We start from the raw sequence: 18,270 nt of genomic DNA, 5'->3' as shown, positions 1-18,270 counted from the left end.
TACTATATTTTGTTTACGAAAGCAAACATTTTTAATTGAAGTCTAGAAAAATGCGTAAGTATCATAAACACCAAGTTAGAAGAGAGGATAGGGGAGATGGGGAGAACAATTCTAGAAGACTTAGCTATGGAGGTAAAGCTTTATTTCTTAAATTTATTAAACTGATCTCTTAAATAGTCAATACAGGGGCACCAGTTATACAGTATTATTCTTTGTACTTTCTACATGTCTTCAGATTGCATACTTTAAAACCATGAAAAAAATGCTGTACAATGCTGAACACTGTTGTTGTGCTCACTTTAGACTTCATTTCTCAGTCCCTCTCTAGAGGAAAAAAGGATTAATACAATTCTCTATAATAGTGACAGAGAAGTACAAGCATTCCCACGTACCTCATAAGCTTCTTGGCCACACACATTTAAACTTCTGCAAACAACTGCCAAAGATTGAAATAGGACTCATAAAGCAATGCTCTTAAGGTTAAATCAAAGAAACAACTCCACACTGAAGGACAAGCATATGAAAGTGTATGTTGAGGGTAATTCCCTGGCAGTCCACTGGTTAGGACTCTGCGCTTCCACTGCAGGGGGCACGGGTTCCATCCCTGGCTGGGGAACTAAGATTCAGCAAGTTGTGCAGCACAGCCAAAAATAAAATAAAATAATCCTTTCTTAAAAAAAAAAAAAGAAAGAAAGAAAAAAAAATATATGTTGAATACAAGCAGAGTGATTAAGAGTAAGAATTTTGTAAATGTGACCGACATGGATTAGAATCCTGACTCCACTACTGTGCAGGCTTGAACAAGGTGTGTAATCTTACTAAGTTTCTCATATCAAAAAACAGATACACTGATCTTATAAAATTACCCTAGGATTAAAGGAATTAATGTATGTAAAGCACATAGCACACTGTATTCTAAAAGGGCAGTTTGAAAAATAAAAAGTTGGAAGGGAAAGGATAACAGCGGATACGCTCAACAATGAGAATTTCATTTTCCCAAATTGTTGCAGTAGTGAATCAAGATTTTATACTTAAATTAAGGCTTTTTCCCCCAGTAACATGCTTACATAACCACCAAACAACAAATTAAATCCTTAAAGATATTTCCATTTCCAGAATCACCTTTAAAAAAACTGAGCTGATACTCAAATATCTGTCCAATGCAAAGCAGAGATCCAGCTAAATCCTTAGCATTTTGTTTAATTCCACATTGGGTCCAATTCAGGTGCTGACTACTCAGGGAGAAAAAAAATTACACTAAACGCTATATAACTTGTATCAAGAAATACAGTCAAGGGACTTCCCTGGCGGTCCAGTGGTTAAGACTCCGCGCTCTCAATGCCGAGGGCACAGGTTTGATCCCTGATCAGGGAACTAAGATCCCACATGCCGCACAGCGCAGCCAAAAAAAAAAAAAAGAAACATAGTCAAGAAAAAGTTGAATATTTTCTACAGAAAACTAGATTATTCATGAGTTACTATATGAAAGGCTGAGTTTTGTACACATAATGCATCCAAAAAGTGTATCCAGGACTTACAATTTTGATGTGAACAATGTTTTCCTACACAGTAAAAGGAGTAAAGGCAGGAGGATGAACAATACAGAAGACAAAGCCTGTATCCCTACAGCTCTGCAATGATATTTAATACAGAACAAGGAAACCAAAGATCCTCTCCTCAGAAAGCACCTCCTATTTCTTGTTCACAGCTCTAGGATTAGTTACCAGAATAAGATCAGGTGAGAAAGGAAAGGTCAAGATTCCAGATGGAATAACACATTGTTATAATATTATATATACACATTATATCTGGAACTTAAGTTACAGCTTATGTATACTTTTGACCAGCACATAAAATCTTTTTTTTTTTTTTTTTTGGTATGCGGGCCTCTCACTGTTGTGGCCTCTCCTGTTGCGGAGCACAGGCTCTGGACGCGCAGGCTCAGCGGCCATGGCTCACGGGCCCAGCCGCCCCATGCCATGTGGGATCTTCCTGGACCGGGGCACGAACCCATGTCCCCTGCATCGGCAGGCGGACTTCTCAGCCACTGCGCCACCAGGGAAGCCCTCAGCACATAAAATCTTAGTTTCCTAAAAACCCCAGCAATGCTAGTTGACAACTTCAAAATTAAAGTTAACCTTTGATTTACATTCATGGCTCATGTATGAAAATACCTCAACACATTAATGGTCAGGGCAGGTACCAGATTTTATCAGGAAGCTGCTCTTTGGGCTAACCATGTTAAAATTTTTTTCATTAAGCTGCCTTCTCTCAAAGAGAAGATGTTTCAAAAATATTAAAAAGTGATAATAAATGATATGACAAAGCATTTGCAATAGTTAAATGACACTCTATGTATCATTCATTCAATGAATTTTGGATCCACTGCTTCTGAACCAAGAGTCCAACAATTTGTTGAAGAGATGGTTCACTGCAGTGGCTAAACTCAAATGACATTCAAAACAATTACATTTGACAATTTCTAGTGCTCAACTAACACTGTTCATTCAACTGTCAAAACAGCACAAGGAAAAAAAAACAGCACCAGACTAACTCTATTTATGCCTAAACTTACGTGACATAGGATTTTCATCACTTTTACATGTCCAAACCATTTAATAACCATTTAGTAATAAAAGAAATGATGGCATGTGACTATGCTAAGTTGCGTAAGATACTGAACTATACAGTTTTTCATGTATTCTTTGTATTAGTGTCAAAATATATATACTGTAATTCTCTCAAAATAAGAAAGGAAGGAAGGAAGGCGTATTTTCATTTTAAAGACGGAAAGACACAAAAAGCTAGGCAACGGGGATTCCCTGGTTGCGCAGTGGTTGAGAGTCCGCCTGCAGATGCAGGGGACACGGGTTCGTGCCCCGGTCCAGGAAGATCCCACATGCTGCAGAGCGGCTGGGCCCGTGAGCCATGGCCGCTGAGCCTGCGCGTCCAGAGCAACGGGATAGGCCACAACAGTGAGAGGCCCACGTACCGCAAAAAAAAAAGAAAAAAAAGCTAGGCAACGGAATTCCCTGGGGGTCCAGTGGTTAGGACTCTGCACTCTCACTGCTGAGGGCCCGGGTTCAATCCTTGGTCAAGGAACTAAAATCCCACAAGCCATGCTGAGCGGCCAAAAAAAAAAAAAAGTTAGGCAAATATTATTGATTCTGAAATACATCTTCTGTCATTCTACTTACAGCAAGGCGAATCAAAAAGCCTCTGCAGTCGGCTGGTAGATTCAAGTCCATTTATTCTTGAAGAGAAATTTAAATAATTTAACTCTGGATCTAATAAGCATGACAATAACAAAATGGGATGTTCTGTTATGTGAGGACTCTCCTCATTTACTGGTCAATCCACTCCCTGGACCCTTACTCTGGGCAATATAGCAGTTGCTAAGAATGGAAGTTTAGAGTCAGACCTAGGTTCAAATCTTATCTCTTCCTAAATTGATCTCTTATGCCTCAACTTACCATTTGTAAAACAAGAAACTCTTCACTTACCCTGTAAAATACAGGATTAAATGAGATAATGCATGTAAAGTGCTTAAATAAGCATTTACTTTGAAAATAATCTCAATCTATAAAAGTTCTTCTTTAATATTTAGGTTGACCTTATATTCAGGTTTGCTCAAGATAGTTTACACTTGCTGTCCCAGTGTATTAACAGCATCCCCTCTCTCAATAGTGTCCTGGTTTAAAAAGATAAATTATATGATCACAATTACTAATTTGACAAAAATAAATCTAACTTGAGACAAACATCATTAAATCAGAGGAAAGGGAACTATTCCAGCTAAGAACTGGCACTCAAAATCTCTCTATCCAAGCACGTATAAATTAAAGAAATGATGGTCACATTTAGGTGTGTAAATTTTACCTCCCTGTCCTCCCCCAAAAAGGGACTCATAAGAGTTCAATCATAAATATTGAACTCGGGCTTCCCTGGTGGCGCAGTGGTCGAGAGTCCGCCTGCTGATGCAGGGGACACGGGTTCGTGCCCCAGTCTGGGAAGATCCCACATGCCGCGGAGCGGCTTGGCCCGTGAGCCATGGCCGCCGATCCTGCGCGTCCGGAGCCTGTGCTCCGCAACGGGAGAGGCCACAACAGTGAGAGGCCCGCATACCGCTAGCTAAATAAATAAATGAATGAATGAATGAATGAATGAATAAATAAATAAATAAATAAATATTGAACTCTAGCTAATGATATGCATGTTGAAGCATTTAAATATAAGATGTACTGATTTCTGCAACTTACTTTAAAATACTTCAAAAAAAAAATAAGGGGCTTCCCTGGTGGTGCAGTGGTTGAAAATCTGCCTGCCGATGCAGGGGACACGGGTTCGAGCCCTGGTCTGGGAAGATCCCACATGCCACGGAGCAGCTAGCCCCGTGAGCCGCAATTACTGAGCCTGTGCGTCTGGAGCCTGTGCTCCGCAACAAGAGAGGCCACGATAGTGAGAGGCCCGCGCACCGCGATGAGGAGTGGCCCCCACTTGCCGCAACTAGAGAAAGCCCTCGCACAGAAACGAAGACCCAACACAGCCATAAATAAATAAATAAATAAATAAAATTTTAAAAAAATAAGGAAATGGGCAAAGGACTTGAACAAATATTTCTCAAAAGAAGATATACAAATGGTCCACAGCATATGAAAAGAGAACATCACTAATCAATAGGGAAATGCTAACCAAAGCTACCCCACACCCATTAGAATGGCTACTATTTAAAAAAAAAAAAAGAAAAGAGGAAGGAAGGAGGGGGGGAGGGAGGGAGGAAATGCTGGTGAGGATGTGGAAAAATTGGCGCTGTAGTTGGGAATGTAAATGGTGCAGCCACTGTGGAAAACAGCAGAGAATGGCAGTTCCTCAAAAAACTAAACATAGAATTACCATATGATCCAGCAATTCCACTTCTGGGTATATACTCAAAAGGACTGAAAGCGAGGTCTTGAAGAGATATTTGTATACCTAGGTTCACAGCAGCATTATTCACAATAGCTAAAACATGGAAACAACCCAAGTGTCTGACTGATGGATAAACGGATAAGCAAAATGTGGTATAAACCTACATACAGTGGAATATTATGAAGGGAAATTCTGACATGTTACAACATGAATGAACCTTGAGGACGTTATGCTAACTGAAGTGAGCTAGTCACAAAAAGACAAATACTCTTTGATTACCCTTATATGAGGTACTTAGAGCAGTCTAAACCTTACAGACAAAGTAGAATGACGGTTGTCAGAGGCTGGGGATGGAAGGGAGAATGGGGACTGACTATTTAATGGGGTATAGAGTATCGACTTTGCAAGATGAAACATTCTGGAGATGAACAGTGATGATGGCTGCACAACAGTGAATGTACTTAATACCACTGAACTGCACACTTAAAAATTATTATCATGGTAGATTTTATGTTCTGTATATTTAGCCACAACAAAAAAACCTGGAAAAAAAATACGGTGGAGTGATGAGTATAAAGATATGTGATTTAAAAAAAAAAGATATGTGATAAAGTAAACATAGCAAAATGCTAACAAATGTAGAATCTAGGTGGCGGGCATATGGGTACTCACTGTACAATTCTTTCAACTTTTCTGCATGCTTGAAATCTTTCATAATAAAACACTGGAGGAAAAAAAAAATCAAAGAAATTTTCATCCCTACGAAAAACACTTGATGCAGAGCAACTAACCTACCCAGTGTAAGAGAAACATGAGCCTAAAGGGATGAGAGAATGTAAAAGCCAACTTACACTAAATCTTCTAAAAGTTCATTTTAGCCACATTCAATGGGATTCTCACAACTGTAATAACACTAACACAGTGGGAATATATTTGCCTACCCTAGCCCCAAAATAACAAATTAAGATTTAGCTCATCCAACATAAATAACCAATATTCTGAAGGCAATATTTGAAGCCCCGATTTAAGCAATAAATCCATCCACTTCTAAAAAATAACTAACCTGGACAGAAATTAAATCCTAAAAGTATATCAATCAGAAAAGATCTGTATACCACATTATTTTCATTTTAGTACGTGCCTAGCACTTAGCAGACATTTAATAAGTATTTAATGCCCTCTTTCCCCAAAAAAAGAAAAGCCAAACAACATCAAAAACAATCCATGTATGAATCTCAATTCCAGTTCCTGCTCAGTTGTTTTTAAAGTGAAGAACAGAAACTCTAATAGGTTAAAAAAAATTCTAATCCAGAACTAGGAGGTTTAGCAAAATTGTCCCCACGTTTTCCCCTTTGGCCACAGAGGTAGCATTCTCTCTGCATTCTGAACAAACCCATTGTGGGCTAAGAGGTAAAGAGAGTTTAAATATTATGAAAATGGTGATGCATAAATGATAGCCAAAGCAAAGTCCAAAATTCTTTTGTAAACTCTAAGGGGAGAAAACTGCAACTACTATGAGGCCCCACCTATCGTATGCAGAAGCAATGCTGACAAAAACATGAAAAGACAATCTAGATCCACGCTAACAGAACTTTCTGAGATGAGGAAAATGTTCCATATCTATGCTACTCAAAATGGCAGCCACCATTCACATGTTGCTGCTATTGACCACCTGAAATATGGCTAGTGTGAAAACTATACTAAGTATACTAAATAAGTATACTAAGTATTTAATTTTAATTAACTCAAAGTGAGCTAGCCACATTTGGCTAGTGGCTACCAAAATGAACTGTGCAGATCTAGACCACAGACCACATATTTAAGGTAATTTTTCTCCAACAGAATCTAAAGCTCAGTACACGCTTAATAAACACTGACTAAGGAGGAAATGGAGAGTCAGAAAGGCTTTTGAACAGAACAAAAGCATCAGTTCTGGGCATTTTTCTACACATTGTATTATGTCAACAAATTTGGTGCTCCCATCTACATCTCTTTTCTACCTAGCATTCCACTGTACACACATGCTATAACATAAGCAGTTCCCTAGTGTTGTACATTTAGGTTGTCTTTAATTTTTCACTTAACATAACACTGTAATGATTATCCTTATCTTTAAGGACCTGTGCAATTATTTCCTTATGGTATATTCCTAAAAGCACAGGTACATTGTGTTCTCCAGAACAGCTACAGCACCTTATATTGCTACCAGGCGTACTTGAGAATGTCCATTTCCCCACACCCTCACCAACAATAACCGTTATATTGTTTTTTTTTATCATGAGGGAGATCTGAGGGAAAAAATGGTATTTCATTTTTTATTTAATCTGTATCTCTTGTTTTCACGTGATTTATTTTGTCAAGTTAATGTAATTTTCAAAAAGGTTAGCCAACTGTTCCAGAGCTGTTTATTGAATAATTAAGTCATCCTTCCCTCACAATCTTGAAATATCAACTTAATCATGTACTCAGCACTTTCCATATGCTATCAGTTGAGGGCTCTGGGTGTTTCTCACTGTCCTTTCAGATTTAATGCCATATAACTACTTCCCTTTCCCAAGCAGCTAACAAGCAATCCATCTTCCATATATAATAAAATTAATTTGTTGAATCCCTACTATTAGCCCTGGCACTGGGCTAACCATCTAGCCATCACAATAACCCTTGCTGGAGGTAGATAAGAGATTTCGATCTCCATCTGAAGTTGAACAGATACACTGAAGGGTTAAGCAACTAGCCCCAAGGTCCCAGTTTAATTAAAAACAACAACAAAAAACTTCTGATAAGAAACAAGGCCTTCCATTTCTCATCTCATTCCAAGGTCTCTAGGTACCACAGATCATATAACTCCATGACCATGCCCTATTAAATGAACACTACAGCTGAAAATATTCTGCTAAAAGTGGAACAGAAAATATCCCCTACCAAACCCCAAAGTATAAAATATCAATGCAGCACCTCAGACTGAAATTGGGGTGGGCTATTCAGAGCCTGGCCAGCTTAGCCTCCTTCCCTCATAATGCCTGAGGCACCTCCTCATTCCAGAGTATTTTAAAACCTCCTGTCCCACCTACACTTGGCTAAACTTACCAAAAATTCAAGGAAAACAATCATGACCACAGCCTACCTAGAGTTACCTCAGTTTTACGGAACAGCCTTTAGAAAATGAGTTTTGAATACAAATTTTTATAAATTATTATAACTCATATATAATAGATGTACACATTTTAAAGATACAGTTCAGTGAGTTTTGACAAAATATACTATGTAAACACCACCCTAACCCAACAATAGAATACTTTTATCACTCCAGTAAGTACCCTCTTGCCCCTTGGCAATCTCCTCACCAACCGCCATACAAGTTATTTTCAACAGGTAGCTTAACAGAATCTGAGTAAGCTAGAACTCGATAGTGGGAGCACTTCCAGAGACTGTCACCCAGTCAGCCATTTATTTATTCCCATATTAATTCATCCTTTCTCTCAATATTTACTAAGCCTCTTCTATTTAACAGAGAATGTCCTAGGTGTGGGGATTCAGCAGTGAATCAAACAAATCCCTGCTTCACTCTCTAAAAAGGTGAAGACACAATAGATGAAAAATAAATGATGTAATATCCCATAGTAATAACGCAGGGTTGGGGAGGGGTATTGGTTAATGATCAGAGTACCATTATAGATAAGGTCGTCAAGAAAAGCCTCTCTCAGAACACTTTCCAATGTGATACATGCATACAAAGGGACATCAAAACTGCCAGAGTGAGACTTCCCTGGAGGTCTTAGGACTCCGTGCTTCCACTGTAGGGGGTGCGGGGTTTGATCCCTGGTCTCCCTGGTCAGGAAACTAAGATCCCACATCCCGCATGCTGTGCAGCCAAAAAAAAGGCTTTGTAAAGGATAACTTTATTACACCTGAAACAAGATTTTTTTTTACATTAAAAAATTTACCCAATTCTTTTTCTTTATTGGGCAACCCCACTCTGGCGCCTGACCAACTTCCTCAATCTCCTTCATTTTTAAAGTTTTTTTCTGATAGCCCATAATCTGGTAGCCAAAGGTTTTAGTCAAGACTCTAGGACACATAGGACACATCCTTTAGATACAATGGGATCATCTTCCGGGAAGCCCTGATACAATGGAGAGACCTGGAGTGATGAAATCTCTACGGTAACTTCAGAAAGCAGTCTCACCTCTATGACTTCCTCTATCAATCCCTTCTGTAGGGACTTCCCCGGTGGTCCAGTGGCTAAAACTCCATGCTCCCAATGCAGGGGCACCGGGTTCAATCCCTAGTCAGGGAACTAGATCCCACATGCCTCTACTAAGTGTTCGCATGCCGCAATGTGTTGCACACCACAACTAAGTGTTGCATGCTGCAACTAAGATCCAGCGCAGCCAAATAATTTTTTTTTAATCCTTTATGTATCCTGACCTTTTTATTAAAACAGACAAAAATAAAATTGAGTTATGAACCTCTCCAAAATACGCACAGGATTTCTGAAAGCATAGCGATGGACTTCACAAACGCATACATTAAATACACACACACACACACACACACACACTTTTGCCTCAGGACAGGCGCCAAAAGTCGTCTAATTAGACGTTCAGCAACTTCTCTTTGCTTGGCCTTCTATCTTCTGAAACAAGCCAAGCTCTGCAGTTACTGCATTCCAGATGCTAAAAAGCAAATCAGGCAGAACAAAAATGAGGACACCGCACACGTGCCAGCTAAAAAGGCATGGGCAGGGGTCAGATCAATGCCTTTTGCTTTCTAAAAGCCCTTGGGTTTCTTTAGTACGGAAACAAAATAATTCAATGTTTTGGGCCCTCCCCTCCCCACTGCACTGCTCCACCTTCCTCTTCTGAAGTTATCTAAAATTTCCTCTTTTTTTTAAAGAAGAAACAAAGGAAAGAAATAAAGCACCAAAGCAGAAAGAAATTTTTTTAGTGGTGATATAAGGACATGCCCAACTATAAAAGATTGCTGCTGCAAGCAGAAACACAGGTCCATCACTGCCAGATCTGATATTTCAAAGCAGCCTGAATCCACATTTTTACATGAAATCTCCCTGTTTTTCAATGTTGACAACTAATTCAAATTTACAACACTGTGTGAGCCAAACAAAACACATCTGCCGACTGGATTTAGTCCATGAGCCTTCAGTCTTCAACATCTGCCATAAAAAGAAAAATACATGGTTCTTTCAGTGGTAGAGCTCTAACTCTGTGGAAAAAAGCACACCCTATGCTTCCAGTAACACACTATCATCTGAAAAATACACTACAAAATATATAAACATACATATGAAACCCCTGTTAGAAGGAGAGCAAGAAGAAAACAATCTCACTCTTCACACACTGAGGTGCTCCATTTCTACCACTAAAATAGGAACTGTAAACAAAACCCAATGGAAGAAAACAGTAGGAATGGATACGGATTTTCGTGAAACTGAGCTCACTAATGTTCAGCTTCCTCACTCAGTATGTGCATCGGCCTGTAACTCCTAGAGAAAAAGAAACTAAAAGGCGACTTTTCTATGGCACAGCATTTAACTTTGATTTAAAACAAACAAAAAACGAGTTCCCTAAAGAAAGGCAACCCTGGGCTTCCTTGGTGGCGCAGTGGTTGAGAATCCGCCTGCCAATGCAGGGGACACGGGTTCGAGCCCTGGTCCGGGAAGACCCCACATGCCGTGGAGCAACTAAGCCTGTGTGCCCCAACTACTGAGCCTGTGCTCTAGAGCCCATGAGCCACAACTACCGAGCCCGCATGCCACAACTACTGAAGCCCTTGCGCCTAGAGCCCATGCTCCACAACAGTAGAAGGCACTGCAATGAGAAACCCACGCGCCGCAACAAAAAGTAGTCCCCACTCACCACAACTAGAGAAAGCCAGCACGCAGCAATGAAGACCCAATGCAGCCAAAAGTAAATAAATAAAATAAATTTATTTTTAAAAAAAAAGGCAAGCTTTTAGAAAGGGTACCCATGACTCTTAACTCTCCTGGTAAGCCACGGGCAATTACTTTTTTATGGGTTACAAACCTACACAAAGAGCCCACGTGCAGCAACTAAGACCTGGTGCAGCCAAAAAAAAAAAAAAAAAAAAAAAAAACCTGCATTACAAACTCTAGAGCACTGGCTCTTAAATTTTGAGACTCTAATGACTGATGGAAGGTAATGACCCTTTGAGAAAATGCACTTCCCTCACTAAACTTTTAGAGTTCATGAGCTCCCTGTAGTCCATGGACCGTACTAAGAACGTCTTGCTCTAGAGAATATTAAAACTACCTAATCTGAAAACCCTCTGCTTCTTCCCACCAACGCATCTCCACTCCATCTCTCTACTCCAGGCAACTATCATCTCCAGGCTATACCAGTACAAAAGCCTCTTAACTGACAGCCCCACAATCCATCTTCTACACCCCTGGCAAAAAACGATTTTAAAATGTAAATCTGGGGACTTCCCTGGTGGCGTAGTCGCAGTGGTTAAGAATCCGCCTGCCAATGCAGGGGACACGGGTTCGAGCCCTGGTCTGGGAAGATCCCACATGCCGCGGAGCAACTAAGCCCGTGCGCCACACCTACTGAGCCTGCGCGTCTGGAGCCTGTGCTCCGCAACAAGAGAGGCCGCCACAGTGAGAGGCCCGCGCACCGCAATGAAGAGTGGTCCCCGCTTGCCGCAACTGGAGAAAGCCCTCGCACAGAAACGAAGCCCCAACACGGCCAAAAATAAATAAGTTAATTAAAAAAAAAAAAAAAGGAAAGAAAGAATCCGCCTGCCAACGCAGAGGACACGGGTTTGAGCCCTGGTCCGGGAAGATCCCACATGCCGCGGAGCAACTAAGCCCGTGCGCCACACCTACTGAGCCTGCGCTCTGGAGCCCGCAAGCCACACCTGCTGAGCCCGTGTGCCACAACTACCGAAGCCCGCGTGCCTAGAGCCAGGGCTCCACAACGAGAAGCCACTGCAGTGAGAAGCCCGCGCACCACAACGAAGAGTAGCCCCCGCTCACCGCAACTAGAGAAAGCCCGCGTGCAGCAACAGAGACCAAGTGCAGCCAAAAATAAAGCATAAATTAATTAAAGAATACCTGTACTAGTTACGCTATTAAACTAATATGCTGAAGAACTACAGCTGCTGCTTCTGTAACTACTGTTACCACCATCACCGCGAGAACTGGACTGTACCTGGTCTGCAGACTAAAAACACCAGTCTCCAAAACCGGAGATCTTTCACTAGCGCTAAGAGATGTAAAAAGCAGAGACGGAATCGTATTTAAAGGCTTTTAGTTAAACAGTTCCTAACAGAAACTTCAATCCACTCTTCTACAAAATGCAATCAAGCTCAAATGGCTGCAGAAAAAACCTGCTTTTGATATTGCTAAAGTATGTATACTAATTCACAAAACAAACTTCCCAGTAGAGAACAAACTAAGCCCAGTTTGTTCCACACGTTGTTCATGGCAGCAGCCAGCTTAGCTTTGGCTCTTTAACAGGCTTGATACACACATCAGTCTGTCTAGATCACAGGAAAAACTACAACAAACCGTACTGCCACAAACAAGAAAAGGGAGGGCCATCTGAAAGGGAAAGAAAAAGATGGTGTGATAGCTGCCTTTCCACTCTGGGCCTACAACCTATAAATTCTAAAAGTGACGATAATGATACTAGTGCTTAATACCTGGTAGGTAATGAGCTAAGCGGTTTTCAATTTACCTCATTTCACCTTCACAATTACCCTATAAAATAACCAGTGTTGCCGCTATTTTGCAGATAAGGAAACTGAAGGACCTGGAAGTGAAGCTCCTCGACCTGAAACCAAAAGCTAGCAGAGCCAAAACTTGAACCCAGGCAGCTGGCTCCAGGATCCTTCCGTTACGCTGCCACCAGAAGCTTCATCGGCTCTCTCCCGCCAGGCTCTACCACGCTCTCAGAGGCTTTTCCTTCAACCCAATGAACAGCCTCCTCGTAAACACTCAACTACCACTGATGGCTCCAACTGCTGGGCACCAGCGCTACTCGCCAGTTTCTGCCGCCATACTCCATCCCTAAGACTTAGAAGAGCAAAGAGGATAACTGATAAAAGTTGCTTGGGTGCTAAGGGAGACGAAGAAAATTACCTTATTCAGGCAGAACACACGCCAATTACCACTGGAACACAAGTCGGCCTCACCTCCAGCGCAAGAGAAATGAAAGTGGGCGCACCAATGTTCCGGTGATAAATTTGGACTATGCCTCCTCTGGCCACAAGGCAGGAAAGAACGGAAGCGGTACCAACATTTACTGAGTGCCAGCCACATGCGCCCTAGAAGAAGACAGATCCAGGCCAATGGAGATTAGGCTGGGGGGAAGGGCACTCAAGAGTTCCGGGAAAAGGAGAAATCCAAATAATAGGATTCACCCGACTAAGGGGGGAGACAGAGGAGGTGGAGGCCCCTCCCTGGCAGCTTGCAAGCAAGAAAAAGGATAGGGGGTGCTCCGGAGAAAACGCGGCCCTGAGCGTCGTGAGCTAGGCCGGAGCGAGGGGAAGCCCTGAAGGGCGGGGAGGGGGAGGAGCCGGAGCGAGCAGGGCCCGCTCAGAAGAAGCCGAGGAGAAGGCGAGGGGGAGCGGCTCCGCGCCAGGCCTGCCGGGCACCGTGAGCCAGCGGCCGCGGAGAAAAGATAAAAGACGAAACGACTGGAGCAGACTGAGCTGCCCTAATTCCCATCAAGGGCTCTCACTCACCTGGGCCCACCTCAGCGGCAGCAGCAGCCTCGCAACGGCACAACCGGCCCGAACCTGCCCCCGCCCGACAGCGCGCCCCGCGTCTCAGCTCTCCGGCGGCTTCAGCTGCGGCGTCGCCCCGTGGCCTCCTGGGAAATGTAGTCCTAGGTCCCGCCTTCCTGGCCAGCTTGACGGTCTACGGAACTACGTTTCCCACAAGGCAAGGCGAGCGCCGGGCCCGCCGATTTGCGTCACGCGCCAGGTTGTCGGCAGTCACGTGGGCTGCTCCGTTCCATCCCCTCCCCCCGCCTGGGTGGACTGGGGAAGAAGGTGGGAGGTGGACGGAAGGGGCGGGGGCGTTGCTGGCGCCAAGGCCCCCACCATTTTGGAAGCAGCCTGGAGCAAGGGCCTGAGCCCCACCCACTCGCGGCCTGCCTTCGTAGTCGGAAAGTCTCTGAGCTGGGAATCTGCTAGCCTGGCTTTCGGTCTCTACCCTGCTACTTCTCGCTTCGTGACCTTGAGCAAATCTCCCCTCTCTGAGCCTCAGTTTCCTCCCCTATGAAATGAGACTCCTAATTTCTACCCCACAGAGTTGTTGCGGGACTCCGACAAAGTACGGCACACGAAAGCATCTACTACCCTGAAAGCGCGACTCAAAATGAATTTGTTTTTATTGTGACAGTGTGCGCCTATGGAGACCCAGAAGCCCGGGTGGGCAAAGCTCTCTCCACTCTCATCTCCCGCCACCGCTGCCCCCAACTCCCAACGACAATGGGAGCACATAAAGAGATTTTAAAGACTGTGGTTCCTGTAAAGCTTATTAAATAAGTGGATGCCCTCACCTATAGAACCAGAAATTTCCCGGGAGGTATAGCCTTGGAATCTGCATTATAAACAGACTTCTCCAGTGATTCTTAACGCACATAGAAGTTTGACAACCACGGCATTTATCAAGGTTTTTGCACAGGCTGGTTTGCGCTAGAATTCCTACCGCACTGAACGCCAATCTTTAAGACTGAGTTCCACTGTCACCTCTTCTGTGAAGCCTTCCAAGTTTACGAGCTCCTCCTCATCTCTGTCCTCCCACAGTACCTTTCCATCTTATAATTATCAAGGACTGTGTTTGTCTTCCCCACCAGACTGTGAGCTCTTTAGAACAAAGATCAGTTTTGATGGATTTCTGCATCCCCAGGGCAATGTAAACAAAATAAAAGTGAAAAAAATATTGAATCTATTCTTCCTGCGAGAAAAACTCACTAGGCTCAACTCAGATCTCACATGGTGCCCCATCAGCTCTCACCCTTACTGGCCTCAGCAGCATTCCTTCCACACTGTTTTCTTTCTTTGAGCATTTCCTGTAGGCTGCATTCTGTGTACTGCTTCTTGAAAGGTTCTGTTTCATTTTCAATTCACAGATTTTCTGAGTGTCTACTATAGGCTATGCCTAGTGCAAGATACTAGGAACACGGTGGTAAACTAGGTAGATACAAAAATACATAGTCATTACTCTTTATTCCCAAAACACCTCTGTGTTCCATCTCTTACACCTTTCTCCTACCTCTGCCCTTTCCCTAGCCCATAAACTTACCCCATAGTTCCAGCCTCCTCTCTCTCTTCTCATTCAACCTCTCTCCCTGAGTGACCTCTCTCCTTAAGTGATTGGCACACTCAGGTAGCTTTTACAGCTCTTCTGTGAATTTTACTCCCTTCTCTATGTCTTAGCATCAACTCAGTTCCAGACGTTTGTCACCATACCCTGATTTCCCACTGGTATCTCAAACGGAACCTGCGGAAAGCTGAACGCTTTTCTCCAATAAGCATTACCTAGTTGATTGTGCATATGTCTGTATTCTTCACGCAGCTTGGAGTGCCTCTCAAGGAAAAGAACACCTTATCCCTCCACTCATTTACTGAGCACCTACTATGGTCCAGGCCCTGTACTAGAAGCTCAGGAGGAAAATGGTGAAATACATGTGGTCCCTGTCTTCACAGAGCTTAATTCTAACTGGAGAGACAACATTAAGGAGTCGATCACATGCATAATTAATTACTACTTGTGATAAGGGCAACACAGGAGATTATATGAGACATATATATATAAAACAACACAGAATAGGGGTTGGCAAACTGTGGCCTACGGGCCAATTCTAGCCCGCCTCCAGTTTTTTTATGGCCAGAAGCTAGGAATTGTTTTTTCATTTTAAATGGTTGAAAAAAATCAAAAGAATACTAATATTTCATGACACATGGGAAGTATATATGAAATTCAAAGTTCAGCACCCATAAATTTGTTTATGTATTTTCAATGGCTGCTATGACCCTGAGTTGAATAGGTGCGATGCTCTATGACCTGCAAAACCTGAAGTATTTATTATGTGCCCCTTATAGAAAACGTTTGCTGATTCTTGACAGAATCCCAAGGTCCTGACCTAGACTTGAAGGTCAGAGGAGGCTTCCCTGAGGAAATGACCGATAAACTTACAGTTAACTAGGTTGAGAATTGGGGAAGAGCATTCATTCCAGACAGAAGAAAAAACACACGGGAAAGCCCTGTGGCCTGAAGGAATTTGGCACATCCTAAATATTGTTAGGCCTACTTTTGACTCTGGAGTGTAACAGGAACTAAAGCACAGTGAGCTTAGTGAGGTTACATCCTGCTGGGTCGGGTAGTCCAAGTTGAGGATATTGGATTTTACTCTCAGAGCAATGGGAAGCCATTGAAAGGTGTATAAGCAGGGGAGGGATTCAGATTTCCTTTTTTAAAGGATTAAATAGGGGGACTTCCCTGGCGATCCAGTGGTTAAGACTCCGTGCTTCCACTGCAGGGCGCACGGGTTCAATCCCTGGTCAAGGAACTAAAATCCTGCATGCTGCGCAGCATGGCCAAAAAAAAAAAAAAAAAAGGATTAAATAAATTTCCTAAACGATTAAATGAAATTCCTATTTTAAAGGATTATTCAGTGTGAGAATGGATTAGGGCAAACTAGAATGAAAGTGGAGAGCAATTTAGGAGGTATATCACAAAAGTTCAAATGAGAAGACACAGTGGCTTGATCTAGTGTGTTTTCAGTGGGGATGAAAAAAAGTAAGCAGATTCAAAAGATACTTAGGGGGAATTCCCTGGTGGCGCAGTGGTTAAGAATCCACCTGCCAATGCAGGGGACACGTGGATTCGAGCCCTGGTCCGTGAAGATCCCACACGCTGCGGAGCAACTAAGCCCGTGCACCACAACTACTGAGCCTGTGCTCTAGAGCCCGCGAGCCACAACTACTGCAGCCCCACCCCCACAACAAGAGAAGCCACCGCAATGAGAAGCCCACACACCGCAACAAAGAGTAGCCCCTGCTCGCCCCAACTAGAGAAAGCCTGCACGCAGCAACAAAGACCCAAAAAACACAGCCAAAAAAAATTTTTTTTTTTTTTTTTTTTGCGGTATGCGGGCCTCTCACTGTCGTGGCCTCTCCCATTGTGGAGCACAGGCTCCGGACGTGCAGGCTCACTGGCCATGGCTCACAGGCCCAGCTGCTCCACGGCATGTGGGATCTTCCCGGACCAGGGCACGAAGCCGTGTCCCCTGCATCGGCAGGCAGATTCTCAACCGCTGCGCCACCAGGGAAGCCCCCCCAAAATTTTTTTTAAAAAGAAAGAAAGATACTTAGGAGATCAAATCTACTGGTCTTGGTGATTGGATGAAAGGGGGAGAGAAGGAGTCAAGGTTGACCCCTAGGTTTCTGGCATGAGCAGCTGTGTGGATGGATTGCTATTACTGCCTCCCTACCCCACTCTTCTTGTACAAGTCTCCCCACACTCATCACGATGTATTGAAATCATCCGTTACATGCCCGTGTCTCCCACAGACAGCCATCTCCTGGAAGGCGACAATGAGCTTGTTCTTTGTCTTCCTAGGGCCTGGCAGTGAGCTAGGCATAGAGTTGGCCGCAGTAAATGTGTATGAACTTTTCTTCAGTTCTTATTTCTGTTTCTAACAGGAACTCTCTATCCTTCTGACTGCTCAGGTTCAAAATCTCAGAGGAATCCTGGCTTCCTCTTTCTACCTCATCTACCATATGGCATCAGTCACAAAGTCCCATGTATTCTGTCCCCAGAACATCTGGTGAATCTCCTAGTACCCTGTTTCAGGCCTTCACATGTCTTAACACGTGCAAAGTGATTAGAACAGGGCCTGGGCCAGAGTAAAGGTTATATAAGTGTTGGCTATGATTAAGGACTCTTCCTCAGTCTCCCTGCCTCCTGCTTCTTTCCATTCAGGCCATCTTTCAGAAGGTAGTCCGAGTGCTCTCTCTCAAGTACAACTCTGATCTGAAGCCCTGGCTCCAGTGCTCTCAAGACCAAATCCTAAATCCTCAGTGTGGCCTACAAGGTCCCATGTGGCCTAACCTCTGATTATCTTCCCAGCTACACCTTCACCTTCAAAGGCATTCCATTGCCACTGGGATGAAGGGCAAACTCAAGGCCTTCCAGCATCTAGACTCAATGTCCTCACCAGCCTCAGCTCTTTCATACACAATGCTCCAGTTGTGTGTACTTGTCTTGACCATACTCTGGGTTTCCTGCCTCCTCATGCCAGCTCATGCCCTTCCTCCCCAATGGCCCCATCTATCAAAGGCTTATCTTGTCACTTCAGGGTCCCCCTC

At 43.3% G+C, this 18,270-nt stretch overlaps 1 protein-coding gene across 4 annotated transcripts in view; it reads right to left on the bottom strand.

Annotated features, from left to right (window-relative positions):
* Positions 1-13,807, bottom strand: part of THRAP3 (thyroid hormone receptor associated protein 3) — a 75,563-nt gene extending 61,756 nt beyond the window's left edge. For 2 of the 4 annotated variants that reach the window (XM_082615306.1, XM_082615307.1), the window contains exon 1: positions 13,636-13,807. The gene's annotated coding sequence lies outside the window, so the exon portion shown is untranslated. Of the gene's footprint in view, positions 1-13,030; positions 13,219-13,635 lie in introns of those variants that run through there. The other 2 variants (XM_082615304.1, XM_082615305.1) reach the window with 2 other exon arrangements.
* Between the last annotated feature and the right edge of the window lie 4,463 nt (positions 13,808-18,270).

Source organism: Mesoplodon mirus (genome assembly GCF_964341445.2).
Source record: "Mesoplodon mirus genome assembly, chromosome: 3".
In the NCBI taxonomy this organism is placed as follows: Eukaryota; Metazoa; Chordata; class Mammalia; order Artiodactyla; family Ziphiidae; genus Mesoplodon; species Mesoplodon mirus.
This window is presented reverse-complemented; position numbering and strand designations above follow the sequence as displayed.